The sequence below is a fragment of the Rattus norvegicus genome, chromosome 4 (genome assembly GCF_021556685.1).
Source record: "Rattus norvegicus strain SHRSP/BbbUtx chromosome 4, alternate assembly SHRSP_T2T, whole genome shotgun sequence".
NCBI classification, from domain to species: Eukaryota; Metazoa; Chordata; class Mammalia; order Rodentia; family Muridae; genus Rattus; species Rattus norvegicus.
Genome location: NC_141537.1, coordinates 164,426,892 through 164,445,414, shown reverse-complemented (window position 1 = coordinate 164,445,414; position 18,523 = coordinate 164,426,892). Strand labels below are relative to the sequence as shown.

At 41.5% G+C, this 18,523-nt stretch overlaps 1 long non-coding RNA gene across 2 annotated transcripts; it reads right to left on the bottom strand.

The window, feature by feature from the left end:
• Positions 1-891: 891 nt before the first annotated feature.
• LOC134486848 (uncharacterized) lies at positions 892-6,223 on the bottom strand. Of its 2 annotated transcripts, none has more exons than XR_015687092.1 (2): positions 5,977-6,223; positions 892-1,141 (listed from the first exon to the last, which is right to left on the bottom strand). It is a non-coding gene; the product is annotated as an uncharacterized LOC134486848 (long non-coding RNA). The 2 variants fall into 2 exon arrangements; XR_015687091.1 differs by lacking the exon at positions 5,977-6,223 and adding an exon at positions 4,106-4,194 and having other exon boundaries at positions 978-1,141.
• Positions 6,224-18,523: the final 12,300 nt, after the last annotated feature.

Below are 18,523 nucleotides of genomic sequence, written 5' to 3'. Positions count from 1 at the left end.
GGGTCTTTCATTTTCCCCCATTTTCTTTTAGACTTGAGTAAAATCCTTTACTCAAATCGAATTCTAAGGAATCTCTTCCTGTTGTCTTACCCTCTGGTATTGTTGGGTGAGAACAAGCGTCTGAATGACTGAGAGTCTGTTCTTTATGAACTGCATCAATCTGTTTAGAATGCAGGGGCCAAAGAGGAAGATTAGGAGGAGGATGATTAAGGGTCCCATCAAGGTGGACACCAGGGTAGCAAACCAAGGGGATCGGTTAAACCACCCCTCGAACCAGCCTTGTTGGGAATCAAACAGCTTCTGTCTCTGGGCCAAGCGTTCTCGGAGCTTAGCCATGTTATCTCTCACTAATCCTGTATGGTCTGCATAGAAACAACATTCTTTCAGTGTAGCACACAGGTTCCTTCTTTAAGGAATATCAGGTCTAATCTTCTCCTATTCTGAAGGACTACCTCTGAGAGGGAGGTTAGGTATTCTTGGAGGTCAGCTAAAAAGTCTTTCACTCTTTTTATATCTGAGTCAATGGCAGTTCTGAATTCTCTATAAACCTTGCATTGCAGGGCAATGGCAGATGTCCTTGTGCTGCCCTTGCAGCACCTAGATAGCCTTAAGTAATTCTCAACTCTTTTTTTTTTTCTTACTAAGTCTTTAGCATCAGGATTCCAATCTGGACACTATCTAAACCTACACACCAAGGTCATGACTAGCTTTTAGAACTTCTAAACTTATACAGATTGTGATCCCTGAGGCACAGTCCCAAGAAGTGTTAGGAGTACTAACATATGCAATGTTAAATCATTTGTAATAGAAATCAAGCCTATCCCCACACCTATCTTGATAAAACCCGGGGCAAACATGAAATTAAGTCTAGGGAGCTTTTTGAAGATCTGAGTTTCCCTCTAGGTCCCAGCTCTCAGCCCCAACAGCTAGTACACGGCTGGTGAGGGTTGAGAGTTGATGGCTGTCAGGGTGGTCAGCAGAACCAGGTACGGTCCTTTCCAGTGAGTATCTGGGTTCGGTGCCATCGTATGTAGCCGAGTCTCCGACCTGGAACTGGTGAGATGTCTCAGGGGTCCCCAGGGCATAGGCTGCTGCCAGCTCTGAGCAGATTTCTTTCTGTATCACCTGTAGGTCTTTTAGCCTGGCACACAAATCATTATTACTATGGCACTATGACATGTTGGTTCAGTAACATCATCTAATACAGTCAGTGGGGCTGAGGCCCCATATAAGATCTCAAAGGGGGTAAGGCTGAATCTGGAAGGGGTATTTCTTGCTCTGAAGAGAGCAAGAGGGAAGGAGTGTCACCCAGTCTGCGCCAGTCTCCATGGTTAATTTGGTCAGGGTCTCTTTTAGAGTTCTATTTATTTACCCTACCTGTCCTGAACTTTGAGGTCTGTAAATACAATGTAATTTCCAATCGACCTCTAAATACTTGGCCACACCCTGGCTTACCTTGGCAACGAAAGTAGGGCCGTTGTCTGACCAGATTACCTTGGGCATTCCAAGAGGAAGATTTCTTCCAGTATCTTCTTGATGATTGCAGAGGCCGTCTCTCGTTTGGTGAGGAAAGCTTCTATCTATTCCTGAAAAAGTATCTACAAGCACTAGGAGATACTTGTGATTATATTTTTCTGGTTTTATCTCAGTGAAGTTCACTTCGACTTTTCACCAAACTCTCTAGGTCTCTTTGCCCTGTTTGCTTGCTAAGCATTCACTTATTGACATGAAAGACCCCAGCTTAGCAGCAGTAACGCCATTTTGCAAGGCTGTACTTAAGATGACTGGTTCAGGGAAAGGTTAGAACACTGAGTACACAGCGGCTGCCAAGCAAGATATGTTTGGTTGAAGGCCTGGCAACAGGACGACTTCGGTTGAGCACCTGACAATGAAAAAAAGCCCCAGGAGAGGTCCCACACCCTGGTGGGGGGCCGAGTCAGTCGTTATGTTCCAAGAAGGTAGCTAAGAAACTTGCCCCCGGGCTGAACCCTTGGGGGGCCGAGTCAGCCGTTATGTTTCAGGAAGGTAGCTAGGAAACTTGCCCCCGGGCTAAACCCTTGCCATATTAGAATCCACCAATTATATCCCTGTAACCATGCATCTGCTTCTGTATGCTTGCTTCTGCTCCCCAAAATCCTATAAAAGCCCATCCTTGGTTCCGTGGGTCGCGCCAGTCCCCCGAGTGACTGAAGCGCCCGCAGGTGCCTGTGCCTGTGTATCCCGACAATAAACCAAATCCTCTTGCTGATTGCATCCTGTGGTGTCTCGGTCTGGTCTTTGGAGTTGGAGGGTCTCCATCCTGAGGGAAAGTTCTCCCTGAGAGCTTTTCAGACATACCTTATACTTTCTACTGCCTCTCTGGCTAAAATCTTAAAGTCTATTACATACACTTAACTACTTGGACAAACTTTTTATCTCCTAAATGAGTCCATTTCTGTATTTGGCAAAGTGAGTCTTTTCTTTGTTCTCTGGGGAGTATAGCTTTCCCCTCAAGTGTGCCATTGTCCTTTATCTTTTAAGCAATTTGGGCCTTTTCTAAGTGAGGCCATCCCTTAGTCCAATCCTAGTTCTCAGTGGCTGTCTCTTGCAGGCCTGCAACCAGGATGGGCTCCTGCATAACCATTTTTCGAGCCACTTGATCTGCTTCGTTATTGCCCCATGTCACTGAATCTCTTCCCTCCTGATATCCTGAGCAATGAATAGTACTCACAGTTGTTGGCTTCATCAGGGCATCCAAGAGATGGCAAAGGCATCTGCGGCACTGATGTACTGGGGGGTTGAGGTTCAGCCATCCTAGATGACATTGTGTTGTCCACCATGGCAGCACCCACTTATCTCTGACCTTCATGAAGAGAACTGTTCCCGTCTGTGGACAAGGTAGCCTCGGCTTTCAGCAGGGGTCAATCAGCCAGTCGCTGAGGTCTTTCCTCCACCCATGGGCTTCTGCCAGTGCTTGACACTCGTGCTGTGGTGGCTCCAGGTCGGATTGGGCAGCAAGGTGACCAGATTGCCCCCAACAGGTGGAGAATCTAGTCCATGGCAGCTGACCAGTGGTCCCATCTTTTGGGACACTCTATTCAAAGGCAAACATCAGCCAGTCTATCACAGTTTAAGTCCTGGATTGGGTGATAATTGTTAGTGCCCGGCTGGCAGGAGTGATATGTTCCAAGTAGAACAGCGCTAAGCCATTCATCTGCCAGCATCAGGTACTGGTGCACTGAGACAGGTCTTAAGCTCCGCATACACAGTCTGTAGATATGCATACACATGGCCTCACCCAGCCATTTCAGCCCACGCAAGCCATTTTGGGGAGCAATTTTCTCATGAGCAAGGGATGGGGGCAGTCAGGGATGACTATGAACTAGTGGGTTACCCGGCCCACGCCAAGGTCCACTGTTCTTCGGGCAGTCCATAAGTATTGTTTGTTGCCAGCAGGCCCCTGTACCCAAGGTCTTTGGATACTGGCCCACTGGAGCATAGGAGCACAGAGCATTGGGTCCCTGTATCCACAAAACAACTGGGCGGGCTTCCCTTCTATCTCTGTGCATAGCCAGCACCAAGAGGCTCTCCAGTGTCCCCTCTTGTTCTTTCTGGGGCAGTCCCTGACCCAATGTCCTTTTTCTTCGTATTAGGCACACTGATCTTTAGCCAGGAATTCTCTTCTGTTGCCAGGTACTATCTTCCTAAGTTCCCTAACTACTGTGGCCAGTATATGTTCCTCTCTTGTCTTTTATCTCTCTTTAGCTCTCTAATCTCCTCTTCTTTTTGTCTCTTTTCTTCCCTAGCTTCCTGCTCTTTTTATCCTCTTTCTTCCTGTCTTTCTTTCTTTCTTTCTTTCTTTCTTTCTTTCTTTCTTTCAGTCTCTCTGCATCTTCTTCTACAGCTATTAGGTGCTGTCCACTTTTCTGCACAGACCCTGAACCACGCATCAACTTATTTTCTCTGCAACTTACAATAACTCTCTCAGTGACTTAGCTTTACCCTTCAAGTTTCTGTAACTTTCTCTTCATATCCTTTCCTTATCTTAGCCAGATTGGTGGGGCATTTTCCAGCCCCTAGGAGACCCACCCTCGGAGCCTGGGGACAGACCTGGAGCACTCCCTACCTTCAGGGGCATTGAAGTCAACAGTCAGGAGCCTTCCATCCATGTCTGGAACATTCTTTCTGGCCTCTAGCAGGATTCTGTCTTTCCTCAGTGGTAAAGAAGATCTGTAACAGTTACTAACAAGCATCTCACGTGGGATGGTGAGAAAACAAGAAGGGAATCTAGAGGAGAGAGGTCCACTGAAGAGGACAAATAGCATTTAGTCACACAGCTAAACCAGGAGGCCTTTTTTTGGACAAAAAGGCCACTGTAAATATAAGCACAAGCTTTGTCTATGAAACAGAAAGGCGAGCAGAGAGGCAGCCTAGCTGTTACCGGCTGTCTCTCTGGGCTTAGATTTTCCCTTAAGGAGTACCTACCTCCCTTCAGTGTCAGCTTGGGGCTTTGCCTCTCAAGAGAACCATCCTCCAAATGACACTAGGCTTCTAGTAACAACTAATAACAAAAGGATGGAGAGATGGTTAGAACCTGGGTGCTAGATACTAAGCAGCTGACAAAAGAATTGTAACCAGTTCACCTGGGGCTTTCAGGACTTTAGTAACAGCCCTTTACCAAACTGTCTCAGTGGGCTATAGGCCCATGGAAAAGAAAACATTAATCCTGACTGGCAAAACAAAGTTCTTCACAGTTGTAGATTCTTTGAAACTATTTTAGGGGCTCTTTTTGTCCCCCAACCTGGGGCATTTTAACCATAGGGGCAGGAACTGGCTGCTGTGGGGATAGGACCAAAGGCACTCTCCATGTTAATGATGATCAGTGAGAAAAGTAATTTAATGTTGGAGACTGACTCCTCCCTTGGAATAAGGACAGCAGATAAGGCAGGCTTCCTTAAAGAACTTCTCTAAATGAGCGCTCTCCTACTGTGAGCAAATGTCAGAAATTCCTTTCCTGTTCTTGTTTTCCTTATAGCCCCACTTAGCTCTCAGCCTTTTTAGATCATTCTTCCTGTAGCATTTCTAACACAGCCTGTCCTTTTTTTATAGCCTGTTAACAGCATTTCTGATCTTTTAGGCAGCTATGCACTAAGTGCCATACCGGCTGAAACTCCGCCTTTAAGATTCCTTACTCCCAAGGAAAATTTAAATCTTTCCCAGTTCATCACAGCTGGCTGCGAGCATAAGCACAGATAAAACACTATATGTTTTTGTTTTGTTTTTCTTTCCTTTTTTCAGAGCTGGGGACCGAACCCAGGGCCTTGCGCTTGCTAGGCAAGAGCTCTACCACTGAGCTAAATCCCCAACCCCCAAAACACTATGTTTTAAAAATTAACTTTGGCTATCAACCAACACACTGCCACTAGAGCGGGGTCTACAAAATTAAGTTTCTTACTCACTAAGCGTTAAGGGGACCAAGTAAAACTCTTCGACGAACAAAGCAAACAGTTTCATGATTTCAAACACAGTCGTCGGTCCAAGATTTTAAACACAGTCGTCAGTCCAAATTCAAACACGAAACAAAAGTCAAAAAGACACTAACAGACAACACGTCCAGAAAACCACAGTCAGGTCACAAAGAAGACAAACAATTCCAACAGTCAAACAAGTAACAAGCAGACGCGCCGCGCAGCTTCGGTACCAAACTGAAACCAAAAATTCAGACGGAGTCAGCGAGGGTCTTGGATCCTCTACTCCAATAAAATTCAGACGGAGTCATCAAGGGTGCGGATCCCTCCGAAAACGGACGGAGGTGCCACGGATCCGGATCTCCCTCTCCTCCAACCACCCTTGGAACGTCTTCCAGGGCTGCGGGGGAGAAGTCCGAGCTCGTCAGCTCCTTCTCTGGCCCGCCCAGATAGTCCCCAGATCTGAGCCTATTGATCGATCGTTCACAGGACAAGACACAACAGACAAGACAAACGCCGGCCGGCTTACCTCCCGGTGGGTGGTCGGTGATCTCTGGGCGGAGGGTCTCCAAATCCCGGACGAGCCCCCATAATGAAAGACCCCCAGAGAGGACCTTTCCCTCAGGAGGAGTCCCAAGCGCCCAATGACCGAGCCGAGTCCACTCGGATGCAATCAGCAAGAGGGTTTATTGGAAAACACAGGTACCTGCGGGCACACAGTCTCTTCGGAGGACTTGCGCACCCAGCAGCTCCAGCATGGGGCTTTTATAGGGATTGGGGAAGCAGAAGCGGGCGTACAGAAGCAGATGCATAGTTACGGGGATTGGTGGATTCAAACGAGGCACATAGACATGTTCACATATGATTGGCTATTTCACATGATGAGGTAATAAGGTATAGCTACACACATTGGCAGGTTTGGGGCGTCCTGGATGTCGGGGGCTGGGGGCTTATCTCTTCCTGCCAGGTGGCCTGTGAGTGGTACTCCTGGTCTGTTCTGCATTCCTTTCCTTTTATGGTCTGTTAGTTTTCACGGTGACTCGGCCCTAGGTATCTGGGCGTGCCTGGGCTCGTTCAAGCCTGTTGCAACTCTGAGTTAAGACTCATGGGGTGGGTCTTTCAACAGCAAACACCTATCAATTCCCTTGAACACATATTATAGGGTTCAACATGAATGAGTGACAAAAGTGTGGTGTTGAAGTTGAGCCCTGAGGTTGTAAAAGATGCTGGGTGTAAAACTTGTGCAGGTGTTTGAATGCAGTGTCATCCTGTGCAGTAATTATTGTTCGTTCTTTGCTTTAGGGTTGTCACCCAAGGAGGAGGAGAATGTGCCTACCTGAATGACAGTGGGATCCACAGTGGCCGGGGCTACACACATAGGAAGTGGATTTGTAACAAGCCCAACAGCTACACATCAAAGTGCCCACTAGTTGTAGATCCAGGCTAGGGAATGTACCAAAGGAAAGCATGCGTGAGAAACAGCTGCTCTGTGACCTGTTATCTACAGTTGCTTCTCTACTCAGGACCTACCAAAGCCATTATCAAAATCCATTAATAATCACATTGACAGCAAAGATGAAAACTAGCTTAGAGGGTCATAGATATACTACATAAATTTTGGATAGATAATTCTAAATCAAATAGGTGTTTGGGTATGAGTTAGTACTGAAATCTAAAACTATAGTATAAACAAATCTGTGTTAGTGACCTCCATTTTATGATCATGTATGAACTTTTTTCATTGGTCCTTGCTATGAATTCAGGGGCACTAAAAATGTGGGTGACTGAAACCATGGAAATGATTCTGTTATCACAGGAAAGATGATATTGTTCTGTGGTCTCCAAATATTATAGTAAATATGGCCATTATTCTTTTCATAAATTCAATGACCAATCTGAAGGCAGATCTAAACAGGATTAAAAACCATGCTGTACACTGAGATTTAATAGCATTGTCAAATATTTTTACACCTTCCTTATCAAATTTTTAAAAATTGAAACAGACTAAGAATATGATATAAGCAAATGTCATTTTATTTTCCAAATTTAACATTTTGAGAATTCCATACATATGCATGACATTTGAATTTTATTCTTTATTGGGTTGTTTTCAGACCAGGAGACAGTTGATTAATCCCCTTCAAAGCATGTGATGCCTAATCTTGCAATCATTTACACATTGTTTAATTTTTAGGACAAAATATTTGAAATTTTTGGATGTGCTATACTGTACTGATGAGTCCCAAAAAGGATGAAATAACAGGTCACAGGCAATTCTTCTGTTAACTCTTTCTTCTTAGCTTTTTTTTTTTTTTTTTAAGAAAGAAGCTAGTGCTCTTTTTTTTTTTTAATAGATTCATTCATTCATTTATTATATATAAGTACACTGTAGCTGTCTTCAGATACACCAGAAGAGGGAATCGGATCTGTTTACAGATGGTTGTGAGCCACCATGTGGCTGCTGGGAACCGAACCCAGGACCTCCGGAAGAGCAGTCGGGTGCTCTTAACTGCTGAGCCATCTCTCCAGCCCCTCTTCTTAGCTTTATAACTATGGTTTAAACCTTCTCATGCATGCTAGGCAAACATTGTACTACTGAGATTTACCACCAATCCATTTTGTAAATTTTATTTTTTAACAAGGTCACTCTGTAGCTGCAGAGGGCTGGGATTACAGCTGTGAACCACAACAGAGACCATAGCCTTGCTCTACTAAAGTATTAGTTCAGGAACAGGGACATGACACTGATGGTAAAGACACCAGCTACTAAGACTGATTACAAGAGAATTGTTGGGGAACAGTAATGGGGGGGTGAATGGGGAGGGGAACACGCATATAGAAGGGGAGAGAGAGGAGTTAGGGGGCTAATGGGCACAAAACCAGGAAAGGGAGTAACATTTGAAATGTAAATAAGAAATACCCAATTTAATAAAAATGGAAGAAAAAATTAAATCAACCAATCAATCAATCAATAAATAAATAAATGTATAAAAAAAGAGTTCAACATCTGGATCCACATGTTGGAAGCATAAAACCATCCACAGCAAGTTCTCTGTGAACTTCAAGCTTGCACTGCATTCATTAAAAATATTTAAAGTTCTTTTTTGTAGTAGACTGTGTTTATTTTGAATCTGTATTTTTATTGGTTTTTGGGGAGTTCTTTGGGTTTTTTGGAGGTTTGTTTGTTTGGTTGGTTTTTTGGTTTGTTTGTTTTTTTTGTTTTGTTTTTTTTTGACACAGGATTTCTCTGTCTTGAGCCCTGCTTTTCATTGTAGACTAGTTTGCTCTTGAACTCAGAGATCTGCCTGCCTCTGCCTCCATGGTTGTGAGTTGATAGGCATGTACCACCAACACTGGGCTTACTCTGCTAATTCTTAGATTAATACAAGCATATCTCATTCAGAAAAACACTTTTCTGTGTTCTATTCCTACTTCGTTTAGCTCTTTCTGCTTTGCAGTCCGTCTTACTTCTAGCAAACTAAGAAGAAAGATTTTGTGTGTGATTCACGTCTGCATTCTCAGAGAACAGCACAGTTTGTCAAACACGGGAGTATTTAAACCATACATGTAAGGAAGGGGTGTTCTCATGGCAGTAGGATTCCATGTTGGATTATATAGATAATCAGTTACCAAGAAGATACTTTCTTAGAAAAATTAAAAGAAACTAATGACTTTATATCATTTAACAGTGTGTGGTTGTTGTCTGACAGACTTTCCTAGGCATATACAACACACAAATCTTCTTACTCCAGAGATGGAGCCCAGGTCAGACTAAATAACAGATATTACCAAAGTCCAACATGGCAAACTGATAAGTATTTATTGGTGTTACTTATAAGAATATGAGTGGGAGGTTACTTACAAGATCAGAATTGCATCACTGCCATATGTGTCACTTAAGCTCACCACAAAAGCTGGAAGTCTGGGGCACGATGTAGAGCCTACAGTGTGCTGGAGAATTCCTATCTTAGTTAACTTTTGTGTTGCTGTGAAGAGACACAGTGACAAAGGCAAATTATACAAGCTCCGTTTACTGGGAGCTTGGTTAAAATTTCAGATAATGAGTTGATGACCCCTACAGTGAGGAGAACGATAGGACACAGGAAGGTATCCTGTTGGAACAGTGGGTGTTGAGACATATTGAGACAAAAACCACAAGGCAGAAAGAAAGTGAACTAGGGATGCTGTAGGATTTTGGAAACCCAACCGCAGTGACATAACTCCTGCAATAAGGTCACATCTACTCCAACAAGATCACAACTCTTCCAAACAAGACCAGATCTTTTAATTTTCCCTAATAGTTTCCCCTATTGTGAACCAAGCATTCAAATACATAGCCTATGGAAGCCATCCTCATTCAAACTATCACTGTGTCCTTTCTCTGGAGCCCAGTTGATCTGTCATCTTCTAGGCAATCCTGTTAGTTTCTACTTCCTCCAGGCATTTGAGCTCAACTAAGAGTGACTCTCAACAGTCCTTACTCCATAGACAGGCTTGGAAAGGGCACGGCCTAGTGAATCTGCTCAATGGCAGGGACTTCATGAAGCCGTTTTGAGTTGTTTAACTTCCTGTCTTCCTACATTCTCTTCAGGATGGACTATTTCTCTGAGGACACTGTAGCACTACAATATTAATTCACAAAAGAAGTTTCATTGACGGTGTAACCCTAAGTGGTATAATATGTATGTGCAAACTGGCTTCTAAGATATATCAAGAAAGTATAGATTATCCTATTTATAGTTAAATGACTTGGAAATTTTTGTAGCAGTAATCACAAGGCTTCTTCACATGTAAAATAGGACAGTGAACATCTATATTGCTGGTAAGCTTATCTATGAACATGTCTCACCAGACTCAACACATGCTTATTATCCTGGTCATCAACTCTTGCATCATGGAGATGAAAATGGAAAAAAACAAAACAAAACAAAAAACAAAAATACAAAAAAAAAAACAACAACAACAAAAAAAACAATCATAGTCTTCATTAGACTGTAACTTCCAAGTGACACTGATGCCACCCATTGGTGGAAGTTGTTCAAAGAATCTTCTCATAGTCACTGGAATTCACCATTATTTGAAGGAAATGACGTTTGAATTTTGCTGTTCTCATGGCTACTGACTAAGAGAACGTATGCTTCAGTTATGAAGGACAGCAGCAGTGAGCCCTTGGCACCCATGGTCACTTCATGGTCACAGTGTTTCCTGTGGCAAGCATTGTCTAGATGAAGTCTCTGTGAGTTTGAACCTAGCCTAGTTTACATATATCAAGTTCCAGAGAAGCTAGAACGACATAGAAATATCCTGTCTCAAAACAAAAAAATAAAATAAAATAAAATAAAAAATAAAAATGAAAAATGGAGACACAAAACAATCCCAGGTTTGTTGTAGTTGTTGGTTTGATTTGGTTTTGGCTTGTTTTTGGATATTTCATATAATTACATTTCAAATGTTATTCCCTTCCCTTGCTTTCCCTCCACAAACCCCCTATCCCATCCCCTTCCCCTGCTTCTATGAGGATGCTCCTCCCACCCACCCCCACACTCTCACCCCACCACCCTCAAGGGGTGGAATCAAGGCTTCACAGGACCATGAGCCTCCTCTCACTGATGCCAGATAAGACCATCCTCTGCTACATATGCATCTGGAGCCATGGGTCCCTCTCTGTGTACTCTTTGGTTGGTGGTTAATACCTGGAAGCTTTGGTGGAGGTCTGCTTGGTTGATATTGTTATTCTTCTTATGGGGTTGCAAACCCATTCAGCTCCTTCAGTTCTTTCCCTAACTACTCCATTGGGGTTCCTGGGCTCAGTCTGATGGCTGTCTGTGAGCATCCACATCTCTATTTGTCAGGTTCTGGCAGAGCCTCTCAGGGGACAGCTATACCAGGTTCCTGACAGCAAGAGCGTCTTGGCATCCACAGTAGTGTCTGTGTTTGGTATCTGTATATGGGATGGATCTTCAGTCATCAGGGACTAGGACTTAAATCAAATTAGGGAATGGTTGGTTACTCCCACAAATTTTGTGGGACTATCTTTGAAAATCAAAGGATTTGTATCCGGGCTAATGTTTACCTTTCTTTTCTGGTAACATACATGGTACCTTCCATTACCATGAGCACTAACTAGTCAGTAGGCGTGAAGGCTCTAGGTAAGCAAAAGCTTGAATACTCTGCTCCGTGAATTATGTAAGTGATGGTTTTAGCAATTGGGCCTTACCCTCAGTGTGAGAAGAACAACCTATAGCCTTGGAAGTTGTCTGAATTGTTTTGGGATTTCCATGGGGGTCTTTTTAGCCCACAACTTGATTAGATGAAACCATTCACATAACTGGAGGTTCATTTAGTGGCAAGAGATGTCTACTGAGGCTTATTCCCCCGTTATTTGGTTATTCCATTTAGACTTATTTCTGATATATTTTAAGAAGCATCTACTGTCGCAGACTATCAAACAACCCCTCAAATACCCCGTAAGTTTAGTGGCCCCTCCCCACAATCCCTTCCTCACTCTTCTCTCTTTTTTCCCCTCTCCCCATTTGAACTTCCCTTACAATCCATGCAGCCCCCTCCAGCTCTAAGTATCTAGTCTATTTTCCTTTTCTAGGGAGATTCTTTTCTCCGCTGTAGTCTAACCTAACATCTGTGGCTATAGGGCCTGTGGCCTGCTTACTGAGGACGTAACAGTTAATATCCACATATGATCAAACATATACCATATTTTTCTTTTTGAGTCAATGTTACCTCATTCAGGATAATTTTTAGATCCACCTATTTACCTGCCAATTGCATTGTTTTTGTTTTTCAATAGCTGAATAATATTCCATTGTGTAAATGTACCATATTTTCCTGATCCACTTTTGTTGATGTGACACCTAGGCTGTTTTCAATTTCTGGCAATTATGAATAGAACAGCAATGAACATGGTTGAGCAAGTGTATCTATAATGGAATGTAGAGTTGTTGAAAATATGCTCAAGTGTGAGTTAGCTGCATCTTAAGGTAAATTGATTACTAGAGTCCTGAGGAGCATCACCCAGATTCCCATAGTGGCTGTGAGCCATCACACTGATTTCCATAGTGACTGTGAACCATGACACTGATTCCCAAAATGGCTGTACAAGTTTGCATTCAGCAATAATGAGTGCTCTCCTCAGATCCTCACCACCACAAACTGTTGGGAGTTTTTTTGGCGGTGGGGGGTTATTTTGGTTTTTGCTTTTGTGTGTGTGTGTGTGTGTGTGTGTGTGTGTGTGTGTGTTGTTGTTGTTGTTGTTGTTGTTGTTGTTGTTGTTTTTGGTGCTTTTTTGTTTTTGATTCTGTTTTTGTTTTTGTTTTTTTTTTATTTTGGTTATTTTTCTGGCTACCAGAAAAGGAAATCTCAACATTGTTTTGATTTGTATTTCCCTGATAACTAAGAATAATGACCATTTCTCTTTTTCCTTAAAAAACTTTTTACAATTTCTTTATCAAAGCCTTGGAGCTTTTAATCATACAAGTGTTTCATTTGCTCAGTCAGTTATCCCAGGATATTTTAAATTGGTTGAGGCTATTATAAAAGGTGCTGTTTCCTGATTTTTTCTTAGTCAATGGGTCAGTTGTCTATAAGAAGGCTGCTGATTTTGTGAGTTAATTTTACATCCTCCTACTGCTGAAAGTGTTTATCATTTGTAGGAGCTTCTCAAGAGAATTTTTTTTGAGACTCACTTATAGATGCTGACATGTCATCTAAAAATGAAGGTACTTTGACTCCTTCCTTTCCTATTTGTATCCACTTGATCTACTTCTGTTGCTTTATTGCTCTAGCTAAGCATTCAAGTACTGTATGGAATAGGTATGGAGAGGATAGAAAATCTTATCTTGTTCCTGATTTTAGTGCAAATGCTTTGAGTTTCTCTCTATTTAGCTTGGAGTTGGCAGGGTATTGGCTGTAAACTGCCTTTCTTATGTTCGCTTTCATCATGGATGGATGTTGGATTTTTCTCCAAATGCCTTTTTTTTTCATCTAATGAAATGATCACACAGTTTTGTCTTTTAGTCTGTTTATCTGGTGAGTAATATTGATTAGATTTATATATCTTGAACCATCCCTATGTCACTGCTATGATCAAGTATGACACCTACTTGATCATAGTTGATGGTCCTTTTGATTGTTCTTATAATTCAGTTTGAGAATTTTTGCATCTATATTCATAAGGGAAATTGTTCAATGATAACTTTTTCTTTGTGGGTGTTCGGTGTCTTAGGTATAGTATAATTGTGGACCTGATTGTAAAAAATATTATACAGTGTTTCTTCTGTTTATATTTTAGGGAATAATTTGGGGAATATTGGCATTAATTCTTTCAAAATCTGGTGGAATTCTGTTCTAAATCAATCTGACCCTGGGTCTTTTTTTGGTTGGTAGACATTTAATTACTGCTTCTTCTTCACTAGGAATTATATATCTGTTTAGATGCCTGCCTGATCTTGATTTAACTTTTATAAGTGATAATGTCAACAAATTTGTCCATGTTTTCCAATTATGTATACTACAGATTTTAAAATATGTCCTTATGAGTGATTTCTTGTCTGCTGTTATATATCCATTTTGTCTCTAATTTTGTTAATTTACATATTCTCAGTTGTCCTTTAGTTAACTTGGCTAAGGGTTTGTGAATCTTATTGATTTTCTCAAAGAACCGAACATTTGTTTCATTGATTCTTTGAATGGTTTTGTTCATTTGTTCTATTTTTATTGATTTTGGCTCTGAGCTTGATTATTTTTTGCTACCTACTTGCTCAGGTGTTGTGGGCTACTTACCAGAGAAGAGCACTCAGACACAGATTCAAGCCAATAAAAAGTCTTTATTAGCCACCTGGCAACTAATCTACCTGTTCAGGACCCCAGTGAAATCCTGTCTTTCCCAGGGTGAGCTTTTGAGCACAAAACAACATACTTGGTTAACACACCTCATTCAGCAAGAACAGTTAGCCAGAAGCAAACTACAAACTACAAAGCTAAAAGCCAATATTAGTACAAGTAGAGATTTTCCTGAACTATGAACTTTGATGGATTAGGTTTTGGTTCTCATTTTGCAAGGCAACACTGTCAACATGCTGGGTTCCAAGACCTGAAGGGTATTTCCATCATAGTGTCAATTGTACTAAGAGCTAATGACTTACTAAGCTCTGGAAGGCCTGTCACATTCGCCACTGTTTCTATGGGCATGGTCAACACATGGATTCACCTTAGGGCAACAGGTTATACCATCTCCTTAGCACTAATGTTTTAACAGAATTTATTCTCTGTCTTAAATATCTAAGTAAGTAATTGAGCAAGCAGGGTCTTATACTGACAGCTAGGAAAAACAGGATTAATTATCTAGTCATGGCTATAAAGTAGACAAGGAGAACAAAGATTAGTACCAGTTTAGAATCTCGATGCCTCTTTTCTTTTTCCTTGATGGTTATTTTTGACCATGGCTAAATTTTATCTAATTATTCCTGACTGATTGGCATAGAAGCAACAAGTTTCTCTTAATGCCATGCAGAGGCATTCTTATCTCCTAAAGAGGACGGCCAATTCTCTTTAATTCTGAATATCATCCTCGGCTAAAGAGTCAAACTGGGTTTCCATATGGGAAGTAGAATTTTCCAAATGACTCCAATCTATGTCTACTAGAACACTGAATTCCTTAGTGGTTTTTAAACCCCATGAATAGGGTTGAAGTTTAAACTGCAGTGTAGCCTGTCATGCCTGCTCCAACCAACAGGGAAATGAGAATGAAGACAGCTCACATCACATGAGGGATCCAGGTCCTATAATTAGTTAGACCCTTCTCCGTATTTGAGCACCTGTGCTTTAACACGTATGAGAAAGAAAAATGTATTGGTTCTCCTCCAATGCAAATTCAGAAGTAAAGCTATTAGTGAAAGAAAGCTAGGAAGTCTCTGGGTCTGAAGTACACTTGACTGCCATTCCTGGTATACTGAGGTATCTGAATACAATGCCCAGGTCCTGCTCAACATTCAGGTACCCGGGGAAGGCAAGAGAGTAGCATCTGCAACCAGGACCAAAAGCTGATGACTTCTGGAAATCTAATTCTCTCTTGTTATTCAGGAGCCAACAGCTATTGGCATCTGACAATTAATTCCTTCTGAGAGCAACAGGGGAAAAAAAACTCAGTTACTTGGGTATTATCCTCTTTGACTCAGGGATGGCTCACTGACCAGGTAAGAGGTTCAGAGTTCATTAACTATTTGTGAACCAGACAGAAAAGAAAGAAATGAGAGAGAGAGACAGAGACAGAGACAGAGACAGAGACAGAGAGAGGGGAACATAAATAGATACCTATATTTATACTGGATGAAGTAGATAAGGCAGCACCATCACTTTATTATTGTTCTTGGATTTTATACTTTCTCAGGATAATTGATGATGCAGTGTTTTTTTTAAAAAAAGGCATTTTATCATTCCATAAGTTCATCGTAAGTTTAAGGCAATAGTCCATGTAATAGATCAATAAGCATTAAAGAATTACAGCATAATTTTTGGCATATTTTTCTATTAGGACTAGTACCTCACTAAACATTAATTATCTTTTTCTAGTTCCATAAGTTCATTATAAGTTTAAGGCAATGTTTTATGTCATAAATTAGCATGGTTTTGTCAAGAGATAAATCACCTGCCTTGTATTTCATTGTTTTAAAGTCTTGTATAGACTTCTTTATTTTCTGTCCTTGAATTTTCTGTCCTTGAATCTACAATAAAATGCCCATTCCCACTTTGTGACCTTTAATAGCCAGATAGTGTCCTTACTCCTAACGTAGAAGGAATGTTTTCCTTGATTGTAAATTTGTTCCAAGCCTGTTTCCTTTTCCTAGTGCAATTATTTCTTCATACATGAAGTTTTACAGAGCTCTATTTACAGTTTTTATTCCGTAGGATGGATGAGATGATTTGTACCAATTTTGGAGTTCTTTAAAATCATGATCATCAAATACAAATTCATTTACACAGCATTAATACATGAAAGTACATCTTCATATTGATTCTGCAGGAGATCTGCGCAATAGGATGGGCTGAGGCCAAGGAATCATTAGTCTATGTAATGGTGACAAGATAGGCATATCAGCAGCAAGAAGCAACACAGGGATGAAGACTCTGGGTCCCTGCATCTCAGAACACATCCATCACAGTCATGCAAAATGGTGGACTATCTCCAAAAAACTTGCTTGCCATAGACTTTTCTATGTGGTGTCTGACACTACAATAATCTGCACAGGAGAAATCATTTTGGGGATATCATGGGCATTTTAATTAGACATTTTCCCTTGAGGGCCCTCAGAGGGAGCTTATGTTAGTCCTATTTATAGGTTTTTAGGATTGGAAGTGGAGCTTATTATTTGATAAGGTTAGTTCCCAACATGTCGTTGTGGCTTAGCATCCTTGCACAGCCAGCAGTCCAAACCTATGTCCAATTGAGAATTGTTAAAGATCGAGATACTCTTTCTAGCATCATGAACACTGAGAAAGCAATGGGAGGCATTGAAGAGGAATCAGTGAAGCTTAGGAAAGAGTTTTTTGGAAGACATTGACCCAAGTGAAGTTTTGGCCATGGTTGGATAGGAAATGACTTGGACTTAGTTATATCATGTTGGGAGATAGGGTTTATTCTGAGTGTTTGCTGTCTGGACAGTTAATGAATTTGGAGGAGTCAGTTGGTAGTGGATGTCTGGCAAGCATTTAGCCTGAGGAAAATTTGGAGAATGAGATGAGATTTGTGGACAACCTGTGATCTTAAAGGAGGAGCAAGAGCCTGAGGGTAAGGATGAATACTGATAATGGAGAGGTTAGTCTGATGTGGTCATTTGACAGGGAGGAGCTGTCATCTGTATACAAAATGTAGACATGATTGCTAAAGAACTCTCTTTTGTATTAGAGGGGTGGGGTAGGACACCACTCAGAGTTTCTAGATAGAAGTTTAAAGGATCAGGGGAACATTGAGGTAAAGGTATGAATTAGGGGACAGGCAGGTAAGAAATGTGAATAGTGAGTTTTGTGAATTTGGAGGGATGGAATCAAAGACAGTGGATGAGCACTAGGAGATAAGGGAGATCTTGGTGGGAATAAATTGTGAGAAGGAATCTATAGCTTTTGATAGAGATCAACAGATTTTAAGAGGGAATCCAAGAGTTTGAAATTTTGTTGTTGGTGATGGTGGTTTGTTTTGGGGTTTTTTTTTTGTTGTTTTTTGTTTGTTTTTATGTTTAGAGGTGAACAGAGGGGCTGTGAGATGGAGAAAGGGAGGTCACCCATGGACGATGCTGTCAAGGGTTTTGGAGAGGTAGGTGACAGAGGCAAGGGTCAGGCTTAGGGACTATTTGAGTGTTTGGAAGTGTAAGGATGCAAAGGTAGGCATAGATATGGGAGATGGACAACTGAAGCGAAAGGAGAACATTTTAAGTTAAGGAATTGTTTGTGGATGTGAGGAAAGAAGAGATCCAGAAGAGGCTTGGTATAGAGGATGTATGGGGACCCACAAGTGGAGGAAACTGCTCATGAGGGAAGAGATAAGGAGAAGATATGAGCAAGATAGTTTAAAGTGAAGTGTTTTGGGATTGTTGTGAGAGAGAATATCAGGTAAGTGAATTGAGAGAGAAGAATTGAAGCTTGGGAGATGAAAGCCAGAAACTTTAGGAGCTGAGGAAATTGAGCAAGGTTTGTCACATTTGCTATCATGGAGGGAAGTGCTACAAAAGAGGTTATTTATATTCTGACGCAGGTGGGAGGCAAAATGGGAGAGGCAGGAGGAAAAAGAGGGAGACAGACTCAGTCTTTAGTGAATGTTTAGTCCAAAAGGTGAGGACTATCTCGGAAATCCTGGGGAAAGACATTCCAGATCAGTTGTAGGAATTCTTGAGTATCAGGATCCATTGATGTATAGACAAAACAGTTTCACAGTGGATGTCCAAGAGTATTATCCACACTGCAGCTTGCAACCATCTATAACTCCAATCCTAAGGGATCAATTTCACTTCTTGCTTCCAAGGGCATTGCACCTACATAGAACACAGACACACATGCAAAGAGAACACCCA